At 50.3% G+C, this 19,795-nt stretch overlaps 1 pseudogene; it reads left to right on the top strand.

Annotated features, from left to right (window-relative positions):
- LOC135361738 (NADH dehydrogenase [ubiquinone] 1 alpha subcomplex subunit 1-like) overlaps positions 1–19,118 on the top strand; it is a 177,028-nt pseudogene extending 157,910 nt beyond the window's left edge.
- The last annotated feature ends 677 nt before the right edge of the window (positions 19,119–19,795 follow it).

The following is a 19,795-nucleotide window of genomic DNA, read 5'->3' as shown; positions in this document are numbered from 1 at the left end:
AGGGGGCTGGGCTGCTATGCGGGTCCTACCATTGGAAGGTTGATCACAGGATATTGCTCAGAATGAGGGAGGGGTCTGGGAAGACGTCCCTGGGGATTTGAGGCAGAAACCGGGGCTGTGACAAAGACCATATACCACGTCACTGTCTGTTCCATCCTGCCTCAGTGAGAGGTGTGGTGTCTATCCTGAAGGACAACAGTGAAGGGGAGCCAAGAATACGGGGGCTTGCTCCCTGGACTTTTCGGTCTTTTTAGGTTCTGGGTCCAGGCTGAAAGAGTGGTGCTTGAAGGGAAGAGAAAGAGAGAGGGAGGGGAGAAAGGAGGGGAAGAAGAGAGAGAGGGGGAGGCAAAGAAACAGAAATCTGGGAAGAGAGAGAACAGGACATGGGCAAATGAGACATGGGTCAGGGCAAGAGGCAAGGCCAAGGCCATGATTAGAAGTTCTGCTTTCTCTGCTGTCTGGCTTAGGGCCTTATAAAGTAAAAACTGACCACCAGGAAGGCCATGGAAAGTTGTCCAAGTGGGAAACCTCAGGATCTGGCTTCCATGACACTGATGGTCTAAGGATGTTCCAAGTTGCCATGTTGGCAGAGTGAAGGAAGATAAGAGCACTGTGGCCAAGTATTCCCTAAAGGCATCTGTGAAGGGCTGTGGACAAAGACTGGACAGAGGTGAGATGTGTCACAGCAGTGGGTGATTTTGGCCCACGGACCTGTTCTGTTTCCTAAACAAACCCACCACACACACAGTAAAGTCAGACAAGTTTGTAGGGAGGAGAGGAGAGAAATATTAGCAGATCAAAGGGTGAGTTAACTGTCTGTCTGTTCCACGAATCAGAGAGGAGGGGGCTGGATCTCAGGGTCGCACCCTGAAGGCTGCAGTGAGGACCCCACTGTAGGGCTTCCACCTGGCTGGGAGGCCTGAGGACAGAAAGATCTGCCAGGCTTCTCTGCTAACCAACTTCTCCAGCCACCAGTGAAGCTCAAGGGTGCTCCCCTAGGGCTGCTCCACTCTTGGTCCCTGAGTGGGGCCTCCTGCCTGGGCATTGGATGGGTGCAGGGGGAGCTCAGTCTGCACAACTTGAAGTGAGCTCACCTTCCACCCCACACTCACATCTCTAGAGCTGCGAGTCTGCCCCCTGCACCAGGAGAGAGTCCTAAATCCTACCAGCAGCCTCCACAGAGCCTTCACTCCACCCAGCCAGCCGCCCAGGACTTGAGAGGACTCAGTGTGGCTGAGGAGACCCACCCCAAAAGATGCCTAATTTGGCTCCTTTGAGATTTCAGAAAGACACTCTGTCCAAAACCAACCAGCCAACCAACCAAATTGCAAGGGTCAACATCATGTAGACACTGAAAGTATAGATGCCTTGGTCACATTTTCAGTGAGTTATAAAATCTCTGACCCTGGGTCTTCCCCATTCTCCCGTACCCTCCTCCTTCTGTGCTGAGTTTATAAAAAAAATTGTACATTTGAAAGTTGATTTAAAATTTTAAATATATGAACCACTGCCTTTTCCTTTAGCATGCGTAGGAAATTAATTTGTCTACATTTTCGTTTTTAAAGCTTTACAGACAATTGCAAGTGTTGCAGGAAAAAAAAATGGTTTAGTTCTTCTCGAAATAACGTTTTATAGAAACTTCCGAATTTGCACCAGACAAAATGCCCCAGGGTTTGGGTTTGCCGTTGGCGTCTACAGCGGAGCCTTGTCCTTAAAGCAGCCATGACTCAGCGTATTCAAAATAAACTTGAGCGTAGTTCTTCTCTTCAAAGATTCAAAACTCCTCCTTGGCACGCACCCTGTGACGGTTATGTCACCTCCGTAACATCTGCTCCGCGGTGTCCCAATTCTACTGACTCATGGGGGAACCACAGGCTGCAAATGGCTGCGGAGCGCACACACATGGGGTGGGCTGCTCGTCCGTCACCTGCAGTGTGACTCAGCAGCCAACAGATGCCATTGTGGAAGAGCAGGAAAAAGACCAAAGGGCAGCTTGTCATGAGAAAACACAATGACGCGTTTATTCTATGATTCTGGTGGCATGATGCTGGTGAGGTGTGAATTATCGGGCTCTCCAATCCCGTTCATCAAAATGGAAATCAGCGTCTCCTTGGCCAGGCCCCGGGTGCTGTCTGGGGGCCTCGGCAGCCCACAGAAGAGCCCCCTCCACGCACGTGCTTGTGTCTGCCCCTGCCACCGGAACTCCTCCAGCCACCAGCATCAGGGTCACTGGAGACTGTGCAAAAAGGGAGGTCTCCGCCAGGAACGTAACTGCTGTGCCCGTTCTCAGGCCTTCCCGTGATCCTGCTCTGCCAACAGTCCTGCTCCCTGCCTGGGACACAAACAGCCCATAAGGTGAGGGACCGGGGAGCCTGCCATCTCAAGCCCACGGTAAAGCCGAACTGACCAGCAGTCTGAGCTCTGGTGCATCTCGGAGGGCAGGGCGATCCGAGTCCTAGGGAACTCTGTCTGTGTGTCATCGTGACCACAGTGAAGGGAGGAAGCACATTTGGGGCAGCTTATCTTTTGAATACACCCAGAGGCGACTGTCAGTGCCATTACCATGCTCATGTAACTGATGTGGTGGCCCAGTCTTCCAGAGGGTCCCCTTCCAAGAATGAGGGGGTTGGCCTTTGGGGAAGGGTAGGGAGCCCAGACATCTGTTATGTGCCAGGCCCAGCAGACTTCCTGGCAGCTCTGAAGAGTGCCTGGTCTGGAGGGAGAGTGAGAGACTCAGGGGCTCAGGGACAGGTGACAGGCGATGTCAACATCTTCCCAAGACTGGGAAGTCAGGCCAGGCCCTCTGGAAGTAAGCTTTTTCTTAAAAGACTTTTTTTTTTTTTTTTGAGAAAGAAAGAGAGGGAGAGAGGGGAGAGCATGAGCTGGGGGGAAGGGCAGAAGGAGAGAGACAAGCAGACTCCCCGCTGAGTAGGGAGCGCAATGCAGGGCTCCATCCCGGGACCCTGGGATCATGACCTGAGCTGGAGGCTGATGCTTAACTGACGCAGCCACCCAGGCACTCCGAGAAGGAAGCTTTTGCACTGAGCTTTGAAAGTTGACTCTGAAGATCCCCAGTTTGAATTCTTTTCCTTCTGTCTTTCCCTCAATTTCAGGGTTTCTTCACCTGGCCCATCAGCAGCCCAGGGACTCAGCACTGTTCTCTGATAGCTAAAGCCTCTTGCTCTCTATCCCACCTGGGCCTCCCTCCTTTGCACCATCTCTACCTCTCCCTCATGTGTCTTCACTAAGAGAACTTGCCTTCTAGGGCCCCCACTGCTTGGTTATTGGGATCATGACCTCTAAGAATCAGATGACTGACTGTTTCTGGGAAAATGTGCTAAAATAAAAACATAAAACAAATATATAATTCGTTTGGGCACCTTGAATCTAGGTTCAGAGCCTCTGGATGCATTAGCCTCTGGCCCATGTACATAATAGTAATTCTCCGCATCCGCATGGAGCTTCCTAGCAACAAGTAGGAATGAGCCCTCTGATCAGTCCCTCATTAGGAAGGATCTTCCTTGAACCTGACCTACTTTTTTTTGAGAATCTAATGAGAGCCATGGATTTTCCCCCAATAAAATGCACATATCCCAAAACATCTAAAATCTAGCATTCATTTCTCAGAAGTTTCAGATTCCTCCTGAAACCTATTCATAAAAATCCAACTCTGCTTCTGTTGACATTCAATTAATTATGAGTCTAAGGACCCCATACTCTGATCCCTCTATTTAAATGGTTCCTCCTCCATGGGGTCTCCCCTAAACCACCAGCTAGAAATCCTCTCCCCTTCATTGGTTCTCTCTCCTCACTCTGTGAAGTCAAGGCCATGGGCTCCCAATACCTCTTGCCATGGCACCTGGAGATAGAATCAACATTTAGGTCTCTTCTTCAGTACACTGGACATTTGGGTCTCTCCCACCCAAATGTTAAAGCAGGTTGAGCAGTACCTAAGTTGGTTGAATATAAGTTTGCTTATTGGATCAGAAACATAACAGAACTAGGAGAAGGGAAACTGATAAAACTGTGTGAGGGGACACCTAAAAGAATGAGTTTTTAATCTGTGAAGATGGTGCCTGAGAGAGCATATGTGTATCTAATATCAAGGAAATCATGAAAGCTATCAGTAACACACACTGGGATTTGCTTACCAAAACTGAAAATACTGAAATTAAGAAAGCCTGCAAAAATTGAGAGAGATGGCGTGTTCTATTGGTTTTAACACTAATTTATGTAGTGGGTAAGGGAAACATATGGCCCTCATTATCTTGAGAGGTTATGTAAGTCACAGACACAAATAGGTTCAAGAAAGGTTTAGAGATTGCTGAAAGGAATTAAAGAAGCCCTAAATAAATGTAAAGGCATGTTGTGTTCATGGGTAGGAAGACTTAATGTTGTTAAAATGGCAATACTATCCAAAACAATCTACAGATTCAATGCAGTCCCTATCAAAATTTCAACAGCCCTTTTTTCGTAGAAATGAAGAAACCTATTCTCAAATTCATATGGAATCTCAAGGGGTCTCCTAGATCCAAAACAATCTTGAAAAAGAAAGACAAAGTCGCATTATTTACAGCCAACATATGGAAGCAGCCCAAGTGTCCATCGGTAGATGAATGGATAAAGAAGATAAAGAAGATGTGGCATACATATGCAATGGAATATTACTCTTCCATAAAAAAGAATGAAATCTTGCCATTTTCAATAATGTGGATGGGTCTACAGGGTATTATGCTACATGAAATAAATCAGACAGAGAAAGACAGATATTGTGTGATTTCACTTACATGTGGAATCTAAAAAACAAAACAAATGTACAAATGAAACAAACCAGAAACAGACTCATAGATGCTGGAAACAAACCGGTGGCTTCCAGAAAGGGGGAGGGGCTGGGGGATGAGCAAAATAGGTGAAGGGGATTCAGAGGCACAAACTTTCAGTTATAAAATAAGTCCTGAGGAGGTAATGTTCAACATAGGGAATATAGCCAATAATATTATAAAAACCTTGCAGATGGTAACTAGACGTATAATGGGAGTCATTTCGTAGTGTGTAAAAATACCAAATCACTATGATATATACCCAAAAGGATACTGCATATCATTTATACTTCAAATAAATAAATAGAAAAACAAAGTTCGAGAACTTGTGCTTCTTGATTTCAAAACTTACTACAAAGCTAAAGGAATCCAAACAGTGTGGTACTGGCATAAGAATTGAAACATAAGTCAATGGAACAGAACTGAGAGTCCAGAAATAAACCCACACATCTATGGCCATTTGATTTTTGACAAGCCTGCCAAGTCTGTTTAGTGGGGAAAATAAAATCTCCTCCGTAAATGGTGCTGGGACAAGTAGATTTCCACAGGCAAAAGACTGAAGTTCAACCTCTACCTTATAGCATATGCAAAAATTAACTCAAAATGGATCAATGACTTTAATATAAAAGCTAAAACCATAAAATTCTCAGAAAAAAAATACAGAAGTAAACCTTCATGATGTCATATTTGGCAACAGATTATTGGATTTGACAAGAAAGGCATAAGCAACAAAAGAAAAATATAGTTAGTTTGGACTTCATCAAAATTTAAGATTTTGTGCATCAAAGGACATTATTTTTTTAAGATTTTATTTTTAAGCAATCTCTACACCCAACGTGGGGCTCGAACTCAACCCAGATCAAGAACCACATGCTCCACCGACTGAGCCAGCCAGTGCCCCAAAGGACATTATTAAGAAAGTAAAAAGACAACCAATAGAATAGGAGAAAATATTTACAAATCATATATGTGATAAGGATTTAATATCCAGAATATATAAACTACTCCTACAACTCAACAACAAAAAGACAAACTCAGTTTAAAAATGTACAAAGGGTCTGAATAGACCTTTCTCCAGAGAAGATATACAAATGGCCAATAAGCACATGAAAAGATGTTCACCATCATTAGTTAGGGAAATGCAAATCAAAACCACAGTGATGAAGGGTTTGGCCTTGGCAACCACAGCCTGGCCCGATGTGGCTCGAGATTCTGCCCGGGATTGACGTCATGGCCATGTGCTTGCTCATCCCCAGTGTAGCCTCTGTGCACATCCACAGGTTCACTAATGAAGGCAAGGAAAAAAAGGTTTGCCAATTATTCATGTCAGCGGAGCTTGATGGAAAGAGATAGACGCTTCTCTGGAGTTAATCGTTACCATGTGTCAAGGGGTTTGGAGAATATCGATCAAGGAAGCATTTTCCTGATTGATGAAAAAATAACTCGGTTATGCTCATCTACCCCTTCTAGAAGGTTATGCACTGTCTTAATGTACTGCATAGTAAAACCAACGAAAAAGTAAAATCCAAACCAAACCAAATAAGAAACCACAGTGACACACTCTTTCATCCCCAAGTGTTGGAGAGGAGGCAGTGACATTCAAACTCTTGTGTGCCGCTGATGGGAAGGTAGAATGGGGCAGCTGCTGTGGAAAACAGTTTGGTGAGACCTCAAAATGCTAAGCATCAAGTTACCATATGACTCAGCCAATTCCAGTCCTCGGTATAAATCCAGAAGAATTGAAAAGAGGCTCAAACAGATACTTGAACACCAATGTCCATCGCAGCATTATTAATAATAGCTGAAAGGTGGGGGCAACCGAGACGTCCATCAACAGATGTCTAGAGAAAGAAAGCGTGGCGTCTACACCCCATGGAATATCATTCAGCCTTACAAAGGAATGACGTGCTGACACTGACACCACATGAATGAACCCGGAAACACGGTGCTAACTGAAACAGACACGAGAGGACGGATACGGTGTGCTTCCACTCAGCTGAGGCGCCCAGCCCAGGCTCGTTCAGAGACAGAAAGTAGAGCGATGGTCACCTGGGACAGGGGAGGGGGGGAATGGGGAGCTGTGCGTAAAGGGCACAGAGTTTCCGTTTGAGGCAACGAAAAAGCTTTGGAAATAGATAGGGCGATGGTTGCTCCATGTTGTGGAAGTGCTAAAAGCCACTGAGTTGTACACTTTTTTTTTTTTTAAAGAATGATGGAGGGACGCCTGGGTGGCTCAGTCGTTAAGCGTCTGCCTTGGGCTCAGGTCATGATCCCAGGGTCCTGGGATCGAGCCCCGCATCGGGCTCCCTGTTCGGCGGGGAGTCTGCTTCTCCCTCTCCCACTCCCCCTGCTTGTGTTCCCTCTCTCGCTGTCTCTCTCTCTCTCTCTGTTAAATAAGTAAATAAAATCTTAAAAAAAAAAAAAAAAAGAACGATGGAGAGAAATGTGTGGGTGATAGTCTCACCACAGATCATCAAGAACATGGTGGATTGGGGCACCTGGGTGGCTCAGATGGTTGAGCGTCTGCCTTCGGCTCAGGTCATGATCCCAGGGTCCTGGGGTCGAGTCCCACATCGGGCTCCCTGCTCCTTGGGAGCCTGCTTCTCCCTCTGCCTCTCTCTCTGTCTGTCTCTCATGAATAAATAAATAAAATCTTTAAAAAAAAAAAAAAAAAGAACATGGTGGATTGAACCACTGGCCGCTGAAGACCACTGATTGTCCCAGAGCCCCATTCCTCACCAGCATCGGTGACGGCATTCCAGAATGGAGGCGCCCCTGCGATCCCTATGACGAGGCTGAGGGTGGGCCTTGGGCTCCGCAGGGACCCGTCCTGGGGTGCCAACTGCGTGGTAGCTGGAGACATTCCTCAGGCAAATTGGAATGGCCAACCCAGAGCTGCTGGCCACTGCTGTGCTATGGAGCATCAGATTTCTCTCAGGCACCAAATATGCACCCTTTTAAAGGAGTAACAACAGGGCGCCTGGGTGGCTCAGTTGGTTAAGCGACTGCCTTCGGCTCAGGTCATGATCCTGGAGTCCCGGGATCGAGTCCCGCATCGGGCTCCCTGCTCAGCAGAGAGTCTGCTTCTCCCTCTGCCCTCTTCCCTCTCGTGCTTTCTGTCTCTCATTCTCTCTCTCTAAAATAAATAAATAAAATCTTTAAAAAAGAAAAAAAAAGGAGTAACAACAACAAAAGAAACCATATTCTATTAATTGACTAGTAAGAAACACTCTCTTATACACACACACACGCACACAGGCTCTCCCAAGAGAGACATCAGTTACGGACATTGGCAATGGCTCCCCGCTCCAGAAGGAGCACACCATTTGGCATGCTTGCTGGCCAGAACTCCTCATCTCTTTCTCCACTGGCATGAACACCAGGCTGCTGTCAGGGGCCCCATGGAGTTTTCGGGTAGCTCCCTGTAAGCTAGGCAGTGTCCACCCTGGTAGTATTGGGCGAGAAAGAGACTCCAGCTAGCTCAAATGAAAGAATGCAGTGGACGGGGATGAGGGGCTCTGGGAATTGGGGGTGGTGGGGGCCAGGACTGCTCCGGAGGGCTGGGAAGGCCGAGAGTACAACCCTGGTTCGCGGAGGAGGCCGTCTGTCCCACGTCTCAGCTGGACCCGCGGACCCTCCTTCCTGCTTTACTCACTGCAGATGCCACCCCTGGGGAGGGCCTTCCAGCCAGGGTTAGGTCACATACCCTTCTGTGAGTGGCCCAGGGCAAGAAGAGAAAGAGTTGCTTCCCAGAAGTCCCTGGTGGAGGGTGGCGCATAAGATCATTCTCTCACCCATACCAAACGCACTGGGGAGAAGTCATCCCCAAAAGGGAACTGAGAACCAACAGGTAGCAGGAACAGATGAGGCCCAGCCAAAAGCCCAGTACACATATGAAATCCATGCCCCTCCCGAATGAACATCCAAACCCCACCAGACTAAGAAGCTAAGAATCAAGGGTCAGGACCCACAGAGGCTTTGTAAACAGTTCCTCTCCAAGAATCTTAGGGGTGTGTTTGTGCATCTGGAGTGGCTGGTGCCTGACAGAAAATTCGTGGACTTTTAACTTGGGTTGCACAGCCCAAGCTCCGTCTGCTCCCCCCACCCCCCCCAGAAAAGGATGACCTCGCTGCCTTACTCTCAAGATCTTGGCTACCGTGGGCGGCGGGCTGCAGCCGCAAACCCTCCAACAGAAAGCAGCTCCAGGCCTGTCAGTTGGGGTATTGGGAGATGTGTCCCCAGGGCAAATGCCCAGAGGGACCCCTCTGGGAGAGACTATGAAGCCCGGTGATGTCACCCCCCTTCTCCCCATGCAGCTGATCATCAGGACATAGAAAGGACGCTCCTGGAATGAGTGACAAGTACGACCTGTTCCTGATCTCAGCAGTCTGCCCCATTTGCACTGGTGCCAGGTCAAAGGCAGGGCTGGAGGCCAGGAGGGGGGTCAGGGCCCAGCTGGCAGAGAGGGACACAGGGGGCCCAGGCGGGCGGGGTGTGGGAAGCAGGCCAGGGTCGGGCCGCAACAGAGGGGGCTGAGGTCAGTCACACAGGGAAGAGTTCCAGAGGAGGGGTCAGGCCAGGCTGGCGATCTGGAGAGGGAAAAGAAATCGGCTGACTCCATGCCAGGCCTGTCACCAGAGGAAACATGCCAACCCTAGGGCATGTCCCATTTAGCAGATGAGACCGTGGGCAGAGCACTCATCTTCCCCAAGGCGGGGCATGCAGCCAGTGAGTGGCGGGAGCTAGGGGCTGAGCCCCAGTCGCTCCCGGTCAGATGGAACCCGCAAGGAGGATACGAATGGGGATGGGTGGGGGTGGTAGGGAGATGAGCGACCTTCCTGGGCATTCGGAATTGAGGGCTGGGTATTGCCACCACAGGGGAGAGAAGGGTAACTGCAAGATCTGAGTATTCATCTCTTCCTTTTCCTGTCTCCTTCTGCAATGAATGACTGACAACCGCTTCAAAGTGACATTTGCACTTTGACCCCATGACAGCAGGTGTCACCGCCGTGAACTTTGCAGAGGTGACTAGAATTGGCGGCTCTTTCACAGCCTTACACAGTTCCTCAGGCAGGAGGGCGCCTCTCCCAGTGCTTTCACACGGGCAAGAAAGTTTGTGCATGTGGCCGGGACGTCAGGAGAGAGTTTCTTAAAGGCCTGCATGCCCAGCACTTGATGCCAGCCCCCCTCCTGCTGCAGACCTGCTCTTTCAGGTTCCTGGACCTAATTCCAACGTATCTGAGAGGGGGAGGGCGGGGGGCGAGGTGTCTCCTACACAACACCAAGCAATTCTCAGACCACACCAGGGTGTCCCACAAGATTCCCCCTTAAACACACACACACACACACACACACACTTCAGATGCCAGTCCAAAGGCCAGGTTATTACCAACTGGCTGTAAATCAGAGGTTCCTAAGACCCCTCCTCGGGTTTTATAATAAGCCAGTCATCTAGTAGGTAAAATGCTTCTCTGAGTTCTAGGAACTGCTCTAGCAAAAGAATCAAAGGATGGAACTCAGGAACAGCCAGATGGAAGAGATGCATAGGGCCAGGTGTGGGGACGGGGCTGGGAGCTTCCCTGTTCTCTCCAGGGGCACCAACCAGCCCGTTTCCACCACCTGGAAGCTCTCTGAACCCAGTCCTCTTGGGATTTTATGAAGGCTTCATTACATAGGCATGATTGATTAAATCGTTGGCCATTGGTAATTGATTCAAACTCCAGCCCCTCTCCCCTCCCAGGAGGGTGGCAGAGAGACTGAAAGCTCCCACTCTCTAATCACCTGGTTGGTTCTCCTGGCAACCAGCCCCCTTGGTTAGGTTACCTAAAAGCTTTCCAGTAGTCGCCTCATTAACATAACAAAGACACATTTATCACTCTTATCGCGGGGAAATTCCAAGGGTGTAGGAGCTCTGGGCCCGGAACAGGGTCTGAGAGGAAAATATATTTATTACAAATCCCAACAGCACACCTCCCCCCCAGCACGTTCCCCTGCCGTCCAGTGGGGGAAGGCAGGCAGGGAATGCTGGGCCGAGGGCCTGTGATGGTCCTGCTGCCCCAGCCAGCACCTGGGTAAGGAGTGCGACCCTCTGAGCTTGTCCTCTGCAGAGGCACTTGCTGCAATTTGCGGAGAACATTTTACTGTGATCTCCAGCCTGTTCTGGATTAATGTTTTCTCTCCTGCACTGATGCTCCCCTTTCCCCCTGATCACTGAAGTCATGCAAAGATGAAGGTAATTCTGAGTGATGTTATACAGGATCTCAGGCCAGATTAGAGTAGAGCAACATCTGTTATTAAAGTTCCATCCATATTTCCTCTCTTGCCTTCTCAACCCAGTGTCTAAAACAAGAACTGAATTAGAACAAAAAAGTTGACACAGTAGCTACTAATAAGAATTACGTTGGGGCGCCTGGCTGGCTCAGTCAGACTCTTGATCTTGAGGTCATGAGTTTGAGCCCCCATTGGGCCTAGAGCCCACTTAAAAAAAAAAAAAGAATTATGTACATATCCTATCCAGGGGACCATGCTGAACTCTTCCCAGGACTGTTCCAGGAGTCTCATCACGACCTTACAAGGAAGGCTCAGTTACTGATTCCATTTAACAGATGAGCAAACTGAGGCTCAGAAAGGGGAGATGAGCAGCACAGGGCAATGAACCTGCAATGTTGGACCCCCTGCCCATGTTCTATTTCAATTGCATACAATGCTACCACCTCCCTTCAGCCCCCCACCCCTGATCCCAGTGGTCTCTGTAATTAGGAAAGATTTTTCAAATGAGAATAATCAGTATTACTGGGGATATACTTAACCGTCAGACTCCACCCTTGCCCATAATATCCTATTATTCCCAAAGCTCCTGGCATTGCAACCCAGTGCTCTGTTGGCATTAGATAGATGAGTGTGGTAACTATTTCCTTCAAGACAGTCTTCTAAAGAGGATTAGGATTCGTTTACCTGGTTCTCAGTTGGCTAAATAGTTAAAAATTGTGAAAACTAAATATGTATTTGCTGTTTTTTTGCTGAGCAGCCTTATTTGGAGTGGAATGGGGGGGAAGGGGAAGGAGAGACATTGAGAAAGTTAAAGTGAAAACCCAGCGTGGCATTGTCAATTTCAAGATGAGGCACTAAGGAAACCTCCTGTGTGGGGGGGAATCACTTCTGATATTGGTTGATGTTACAAATGGAGCGTCATCCACATGAACATCGGGGGAAGAGAGGTCCCCAAAACCCACAGCTGCCTGGCTGTGGCCAATTTTTGGTTGTAACCACTAATTACGCTCAGTTTATTCAGGACAGACTGCCTTACTGATCGGGGGTGGGGGAAGAGACTCCACGCTTGCAGTCCAGAGGCCCTCCCTGCGTGTCCAGGAAACCCCTTCATCTGTGCACTTAGCTGATAGCCAGGCTCCATTTTGGTGTTGAGCCCTTCTGGACAAGCCTAGTCTCCACCCCACCCAAACCAGGTCAGATTTGAGGATTAAAGTTTTCACCTTTTTGCCCTCTTAGCACAGTTAAAGAATGATAATAATGATCATAAAACAACCAACCAACATCAAAAGACCTAAGCCTGAACTATGCTGAAGGAAGCCGGCTTTGGGACTCCTGGGTGGCTCAGGTGGTTAAGCGTCTGCCTTCGGCTCAGGTCATGATCTCTGGGTCCCGGGATGGAGCCCCGCAACTGGCTCCCTGCTGAGAAGGGAGCCTGCTTCTCCCTCTGCCTCTTCCCTTCCCCTGCTTGTGCTCCCTCTGTCTCTCTCTCTCTCAAATGAATAAATAAAATCTTTTTTTTTTTTTTAAAGGGAAGCTGGCTTTGATAACAGCAGAGGGAGTGAGTGGGGGGTAATGCGTTGAGCATGAGATCTCAGGATGGCCCCTGGTCCTCCTCTGAGTCTACTGTAGTCTGGGATCTGGCAGTGACCTCCGGAGCTCCTCCACAGGTGGCTCAGAGAACCCAGACCCAGAGCCTCCAGAGCACTTTGGGATGGTCCTCCGGCTTCCCTGGGGTGGGCCTGGGACACTCCAACACTGCTGCTATGCTGGGGAGTGCACCCCAGACTTAATAGCTGGCTGGGGCTGACAGTGGCTTGGCATCTGCTTAGCAGAGGTAGGAGGGGAGGTCTGGCCAGGCCCCATACAACCACCCCCTGACACTGGGTCATGGAGGATGGAAGGCCTTGTCCGGAGCTGCCTGCATGTCCCAAGTCACTTCTGTTAAAACCCCAACCTCGCTGCCTCTGCTCTTACTGCTACAAACCTTAGCAACACTGAGAAAATGTTGGCACTCCTTCCTCTGACCTTATGAAGGTAGGCGCGGCCTCCCCAAGCCCAGCCGGCATCCTTCCCTGCTCTAGAGGGTCCTGGGGCCAGCCCGATGGCCCCCATCACACACTGCCCCAGGGACCACAAGCAGAAAGCTCACTTTTTTGCCTGTTTGGGTGCAGTTGGGATAATTTTTAATACATTCCTTTTTGCTCTTCATCAACTTCAAAATGTATCAAGATGTCCTGAGGGCAAAAGAACCGATTTAACTCTCTGATTAGAAGGAACGCTCTTGGCCTAACGCCTCACTCATTTTGAAATACTGACATTAACCGGGAAAATCACTCAAGCTCTCTTGTTACTTCCTGTGCTTAATTAAGTGGCTCCGCAGGTGACTCAACCCTTTTATTTTTCAGAATGACATCAGACTTATTTTCCATTTTAATAGCCTGGTTACTTCATTGATTTTTTAAAATCCAATTTCACTTTCTAGTGCAATTTTTTTTATCTATTTTTCCCCCTCCACCCCAGGAAATGCTAACTCCCATAGTGGCTAAACTCCAACTATTACAAATGCCTCCGTTTTAGTTTTTGGTGAGGTTTTTTTGAGTCCAAGGTCCAAAATCAGAATTGGAAGAAGGAATTAGAGGTATAATCCTTACATGCAAATTACCTAAATAATTTCACAAAGTGTTGGAGTTTTTAAGATAATGAACTATCTAGTGTTATGCCTGAGAGGGGTCCCTGCGTCCTGGAGGTGGTGTTGGGGGTCCCTGCAAAAAAAACCCTCCTGTCAATTCAAGGAGGATGATTCCAACCTCAAAAGCTTGTTTTGAGCTCATTTACTACTTATCAGGTGGCTATTTAACATTTATTAATCTGGAGGTTAATTGCCATTGCTGTTTGTTAAAGTCTGTTGTTGGAGGGTAGACTTGAGAATTTCTACATCTTAACACGGTTTGGACTCACAGTCTCAAGAAAAAGCAGATGCCGATGTTTTGCATGGCAGGTGACATTTGTTTATTGTTTATCTTTCCGGGGTGAGGGGCGGATTTAGTTTGTTTCTTTGGTGCCTGGGCGAGCTGAGTGAATTTCATTTTCTGCCGCTGCTGAGGGGCTTTCCTCCATTTAAATGTCATGCCCTGATTCAATTTCCCAAAAAGGGGCCACCCTGGTGAGGACGGGGAGAGCACTCGTTCTGGGCCTCAGCGTTACAGGGGGCCATGTCCACAGAGCCCGTTACAGCAGCCCACGGTGGCCCCAGCCTTCTCCCCCAACAGGAAGGGAACCAGACTGGAGCCAGAGGTGAATATGCAGCCCAGAGGGCTTCTTCCCCTTCCCCAAGGTTCAGTTACAACCAGACAACTTCCCAGGGCCAGGAACACTGCAGGGCTCAGTGATCCTTTTTTTTTTAATCCCAGGGAGGAGTCAAAGATACAACGCATGCAGGAGGTGCTCATTACATGTTCATTTTCTTCCTTCTTTAATTAATATTTGCATAATGATACATTGAGGGAATTAACTGGCTGCACAGCTGGAAGAACACACACTCTGATAATTCGTTTCCCCCTGTAAGAAAGATGTCAGCCATTGGCTGTCTACCCTCTTGCTCTTCGGATGTCCTCCTTCCTCTAAAGAACCAACATCCCATTTGAAGCAAAGCTGCCTCATGATGCCATGGTCTGTCCTTTCAAAAAGTTCTTTCTAACCCATCGGCTGTGATCGAAAATTATACCAGGCACGGGGTGGGGACAAAGACCCGTGAGCTGGATGGCTGCACTTGAGTAGCTAATGATCACCCGGCAGCCGGCCCAGACAGATGCACATAAGAACTGGTGGGGTGATAGGGAGAGAGGAGCCCAGGTGGTAGGGAATGACCTCTGGGTGAGAGCACCCCAGATTGCTGTCAGCTTCCATGGATCCAAGCTCCGGCTGCCACTGGCTTCCATGTATGGTTGGTCTCCCATATTCCCAGGGCCTCAAACGCAGCGAAAAATGGCAGCCCCTTGACCCATGTCCCATACAAACTCTTCTAAAGCAATGTGTGCATGTAACAGACTTGACTTAATGGGGGGGTGGGGATGCCTGGCTCGTAGAAGGTATTCCACAAATATTGATCAGAAGAATTAGTTGAAGGACTCCAAACTGAACACTGACGTAGACGTCTTTGCTCTTGGATGTCTCCAGCCCTTCCCTTGAGGATCTTACGCTGGCGGCTTCATCCTGCAACACAGCTCTTCCTACCAATGCCACAATATGACCTGAGTTTACTCCTTATGGGTCTCAATTTATCCCTGCATTTTTCCAGTCCTGCCTGCTGGGACGGTGTGCTCCATCATCCCATTCCCCCACCCCAAATGCTGCGGGGCTGGGTCTGCGGTGGGAGTCCCCTTTGCCCCAGAGCCTTGTCACCAGGACATGAGGAGGATGGAGTGGCTGGATGGGAAGGAGGTGGTGGGTTTCTCAGAACACTACTCCGCTTTGGATCGCATCACCTGGGTTTCTCTGCTGGAGTTGATGTTCGGACAGTAGGGGCTGCCTTTTGGCCCAGTTTCGGGACACCAGATCATTGGGTCATGATCAGGGAAGGTGAGGCCGGCCTCTGATGCATTTGATCTTCCTGGGGCCTCTGTCTCAGGGCCATGTTGCTTTTCCTCCACCCAGCTAGGATCGTGCTTGCTGCTCACTTCCTCAAAACTGAGCAATAGTTTTAGGGATTATACATAAGGAGTAAACTTGTAAAGAAAAGCAAGAGGGTGGCTAACATGAAAGTCAGGAGGGCCGTCACCTCTGGTGGAGGGAAGGAGGAAGACACCATTCGGGGGAGGGGCACCATAGGACTCTTCTGTAAGATGCTGTTACTATTTTTAACCTTGGCTGTGGACATTCAAGTGTTCATGTATTTGATTATTCCTTAAATGGCTCTGATACATTTTGTGCACTCTCCTGAATGTGTGATACATTTCCCAAGGTGTGTGGTTTCTTCCACAAGAAACCCCACTTTTAAGAAGCATTCCTGCCCTGGCTACCTGTCCCTGGCCATTTTGCCCGGCTGAGCCAGGTCCAGTGCACATCTGGGGAGTGCCCACACTTGCCATTGTCACCGCCTTCCCTGCCTTCCACCACGCCCCAAGCCACATCCTGCACTGGTTTCCAAAACCCGGGACCACTGTTGGATGGCAACATTGTGGACACTCCGCTGTCTTCTACCTTCCCGCCTGTCTGCACAACAGAGAGACTCTAAACAAGAATGTGTTGCGGAGAGCTCCCCTCCAGCTGAGCTCTCCCCGTGCTGGTACATCTGTTCAGGAAGGCGCTGGTGCTTTCTGATCCAGGGCACGTGTGACCATAGCACGCAGGGGGCTGAGTGACAAGGAAGAGCTGGAGCTGAGCTGGCCTACCCAGTTCCATCCCCAGTATTCTCCCCCCTGGCCCCCCCACCCCAGTTCCCTAGCTGGGCTTCACTCTCCCCCATGACCTTGACCTTTGTGGCTCTTGGTCATCCCTCCACCACCTGTCAGCTGCAGCTTCCCCGGAACGGTCGCCTGCTCAGGTCCCTCCTTAGCCTTGCCTTTCCCCCACCTGTTAACTTGGTGAGTCCACCTAGAGTCTCCTCTGCAGGCATCAATGGCCAGGAAAGGTCTTGGGGAATGCGAATCCAACCTACCATCTCCGACTTCGCGCATCTGGCCACAGGGCCAGTGCCAAGGGTATTTCCTTCATGGCCCTTTGGACTCAGAAGCTGCTATTGATTCTGCTGGCAGACACATGCCTTCCCTTTGAAGTGTTTGTCTACAAGGAAGGCGTATTGAACCAAAACGAACGTGGGGACCGTCGGGAGGGGTGCAATGTCTACCTGCTGGTTGCAGCAAGTGCTTACTCTGGCAAACATTTGGAGACAGTCTAACTAGCATAGCTGTCCTGTGCGTCACGGGTCTGTAGTGAGGATCCAACCAGTCAGGACAGGGCAGGGGCTTTCCATTCAAAGATGCTCTCCAGGGCCATCCTTCTCCCCTCCTCCGAGTGAGGCAGCGCAGTGTGAACACCGCAGACGGGCCTGGATGCCCTTCCTGCCCCGGGCACTCGCCGAGGCAAGTTCCTTAGTCTGTCTGAGCCTCAGTTTCCTCCAGCATTAGGTGGAGTGATAATTGCTTCTCTGTGGGGTTGATGGGGGCTTAAATGAGATAATGGGGGTAAGCCGCTAGCAGGGTGCCTGGCACTCTCCTGGCTCTCAGTACCTGCTGGTTCCTTTCTCCTTCCTTCTACCTTCCTTCCTTTGCTTCAAGGAGTACTTAACTCTGGAAAGTAGTATTAGGCTACTTCAAAGAACAGCCAGAATTGGCCAGTGTCTCCCTTGATCCCTGGAACCAGGTAGTCCGTGGCCCAGGATCCCAGTCCATCCTCTCACTCAGCGACCCCACTGAGAGGGGACTCCCCCCTCCGAGGAAGCTCTACCCCAGGGCAGCGCTCTCTACCCAGCACCCCTGCCTCCTGCCAAGAGCCCCGCCTGAGGCCCGAAACCATAGCAGGTGAGAGTCAGGGGCTCACCAGCCTGAGCCCTGCATTTTGCAGAGAGAGAAACAGACCAGAGAGGGCAGCCGATCTGCCCTGGATTGCCCAGCTTTTCAGCAAGGGAACCCAGGACGGAATCCACACAGCTCCACCTTTCACCACCCTGCCACCCTGTGAACAAAAGACTATGGAGAGAGCCTGTTGGCGGGAAAGCAGAGGGATCCCAGAAAGGTGCTGGGGGCCCTGGGCGTGTGGCCACCCAGCTGGTGGCGAGCGGCATGCAGCGCTCGGCTGAAATGCGGACCCCCGTGGGCCCAGGTGCCCTTCCCCACCAAGCAAGAGTCCGAGGTGTCATTGTTGGGTCCTGGTTTTCTGCAAAGCTTGAGAGAGGGGGAAATGTTCCCTTGCCTCGCATAGACGGACAGAACTCATGCGGGGAGAAGATCCCGACGGCGCGGGAGCCCGGGTGGCCGGCCTGCCGTGGTCCTGTCTGCCGGCCGCGGGGAGGGCGGCTTCCCTCCTCGCACTGGCCACCGGCTGCTGCGCCCTCACTACCTCGGCCTTGGCAGTCGGACGTACTTCCCTGGGCTCTGGAGCTCCTCCCACGGTGACCTCCACAGGCATGGAGGCCACCCCCTGGGAGAGAACAGCCCCGCTCCGGGCAGGTTGGAGACCCTGAGAATCACGCGCGTTCAGACTCGCGCCAGAAGCCAGCTGTCCCCGGGCCGCCCGGTGCGGCCTCCCTCGCAGGAGCCTGGTGCCGCGCCTGGTACCCAGCCGGCGGCTTCTCCCGGTGAGTGTGTCTCCGTGGGAGGCACTGCTGCTTGCTCAGGGTCTAGGAGGCTAAGAGAGGATTCGTAAATTGCCCGAGGTCACGGGGCACATCGGGGAGCTGTGCTCACAGCATTTCAGGCCAGATTCAGCGTTCGGTCAACACCGTTTCCTGAAGCACGTACTATGTGCCAGGCACCGTGTTGGAGCGAAAGGTACAGTCAAGCGTAAAATAGCCCATCCCTTGCCCTTCTAGAGCACACAGTCTATTCCAGCAACAAAGATTAAACAAATAAATAGGAATTCAGTTATCTACAGTGGTAAGAAAACGAGTGCCTGGCTGAGGGGAGGGTTCTCCCAGGAGGTGGTGTTTAAGGGGGAGTAGCATCGGCCACTGGGGAAGGGAGAAGAGTGTGTCTGGGGAGGGAACGGCACAAAGGCCCTGAAGAGGCCCGCATGGCTGGAGCAGGGGAGAAGGGCAGGGGGATCAGAGATGAGGCGTCCAGGGGACCAGTCTTTTGTCCCTCGGGTGATGCTTCTTGTGCCTTGCTTCAGAAATCCCTCCTTCCTCACGATGAGGTCTTAAAGATACTTCTGTTACACTTGGAAAGTTTCCTTTTTACATTTGGGTCTTTAATTCATGTGGAATTTGTCTCTGACCCTTCATCAAGGCCAGCTCCCGACTGCTTGCCTGTGTGACTCAGAGCAGATCGGGTCCCTGGTCCCCCCCCACCCCGACCCCGGCCAGTGAGAAGATTACATTAGATCATCTCTGAGGCTTCCACTGTGACCAGTGATGCTTCTGCCGGCGTGGTGATGAAATCACTCCACGGATTCCCATGTGCCCTGCGAAAACACGGCCACGTGGGCACAGGGCTGCCTGCCTGGCCCACTGTGCTTTTGTCTCCTCCAGAAGTAGAACACAGCACCTCAAGGCAGGTTTCCCAAGACCCACTTCCTGGCCAGAACTTCACTTTGACTCATTCTTTTTTGATGTTTTCGTTATATTACATGACCAAGGCGAGGATGGAAGGAGAAGACTCTGTAACTCGAGCTGTTACCAAAACCATAGATCCAACTAGACTGGCATCTCTGGAAAGGCCACACTGCAAGATGGTTAAGTCTGTGAAAATCTTTCAAACCTGCCTTGAAGGAGTTTCCGAGAGGTGCCACTGCACGGCAGGTCAGTGGGCATCCAAGTGGAAATGTGTCTCTGGAAGCAAGTGGCTGCTTATGAAAACAAACATACACACAAATAAACAGCCAGTCTGCAGTTTTCAAACTGTTGTAACAACACAGAGGATGGGAGACTCTGTGTCAGGCCCGTTTGTGGGGGCTGACTCTGCCCGGTGGTAACAGCATGGGGGAGGAGTCCCTGCAGACCCCACAGGGTGGGAGGGTCTGAGAGAGAGGACGTGATGTTCATGGGAGGT

Source organism: Mirounga angustirostris, unplaced genomic scaffold (assembly GCF_029215605.1).
Source record: "Mirounga angustirostris isolate CCGP_5_RB_7025 unplaced genomic scaffold, mMirAng1.0.hap1 SCAF_10, whole genome shotgun sequence".
Lineage (NCBI taxonomy): Eukaryota > Metazoa > Chordata > Mammalia > Carnivora > Phocidae > Mirounga > Mirounga angustirostris.
Note: the sequence above shows the minus strand (reverse complement) of the source record. Positions and strands in the feature narration are given on the sequence as shown.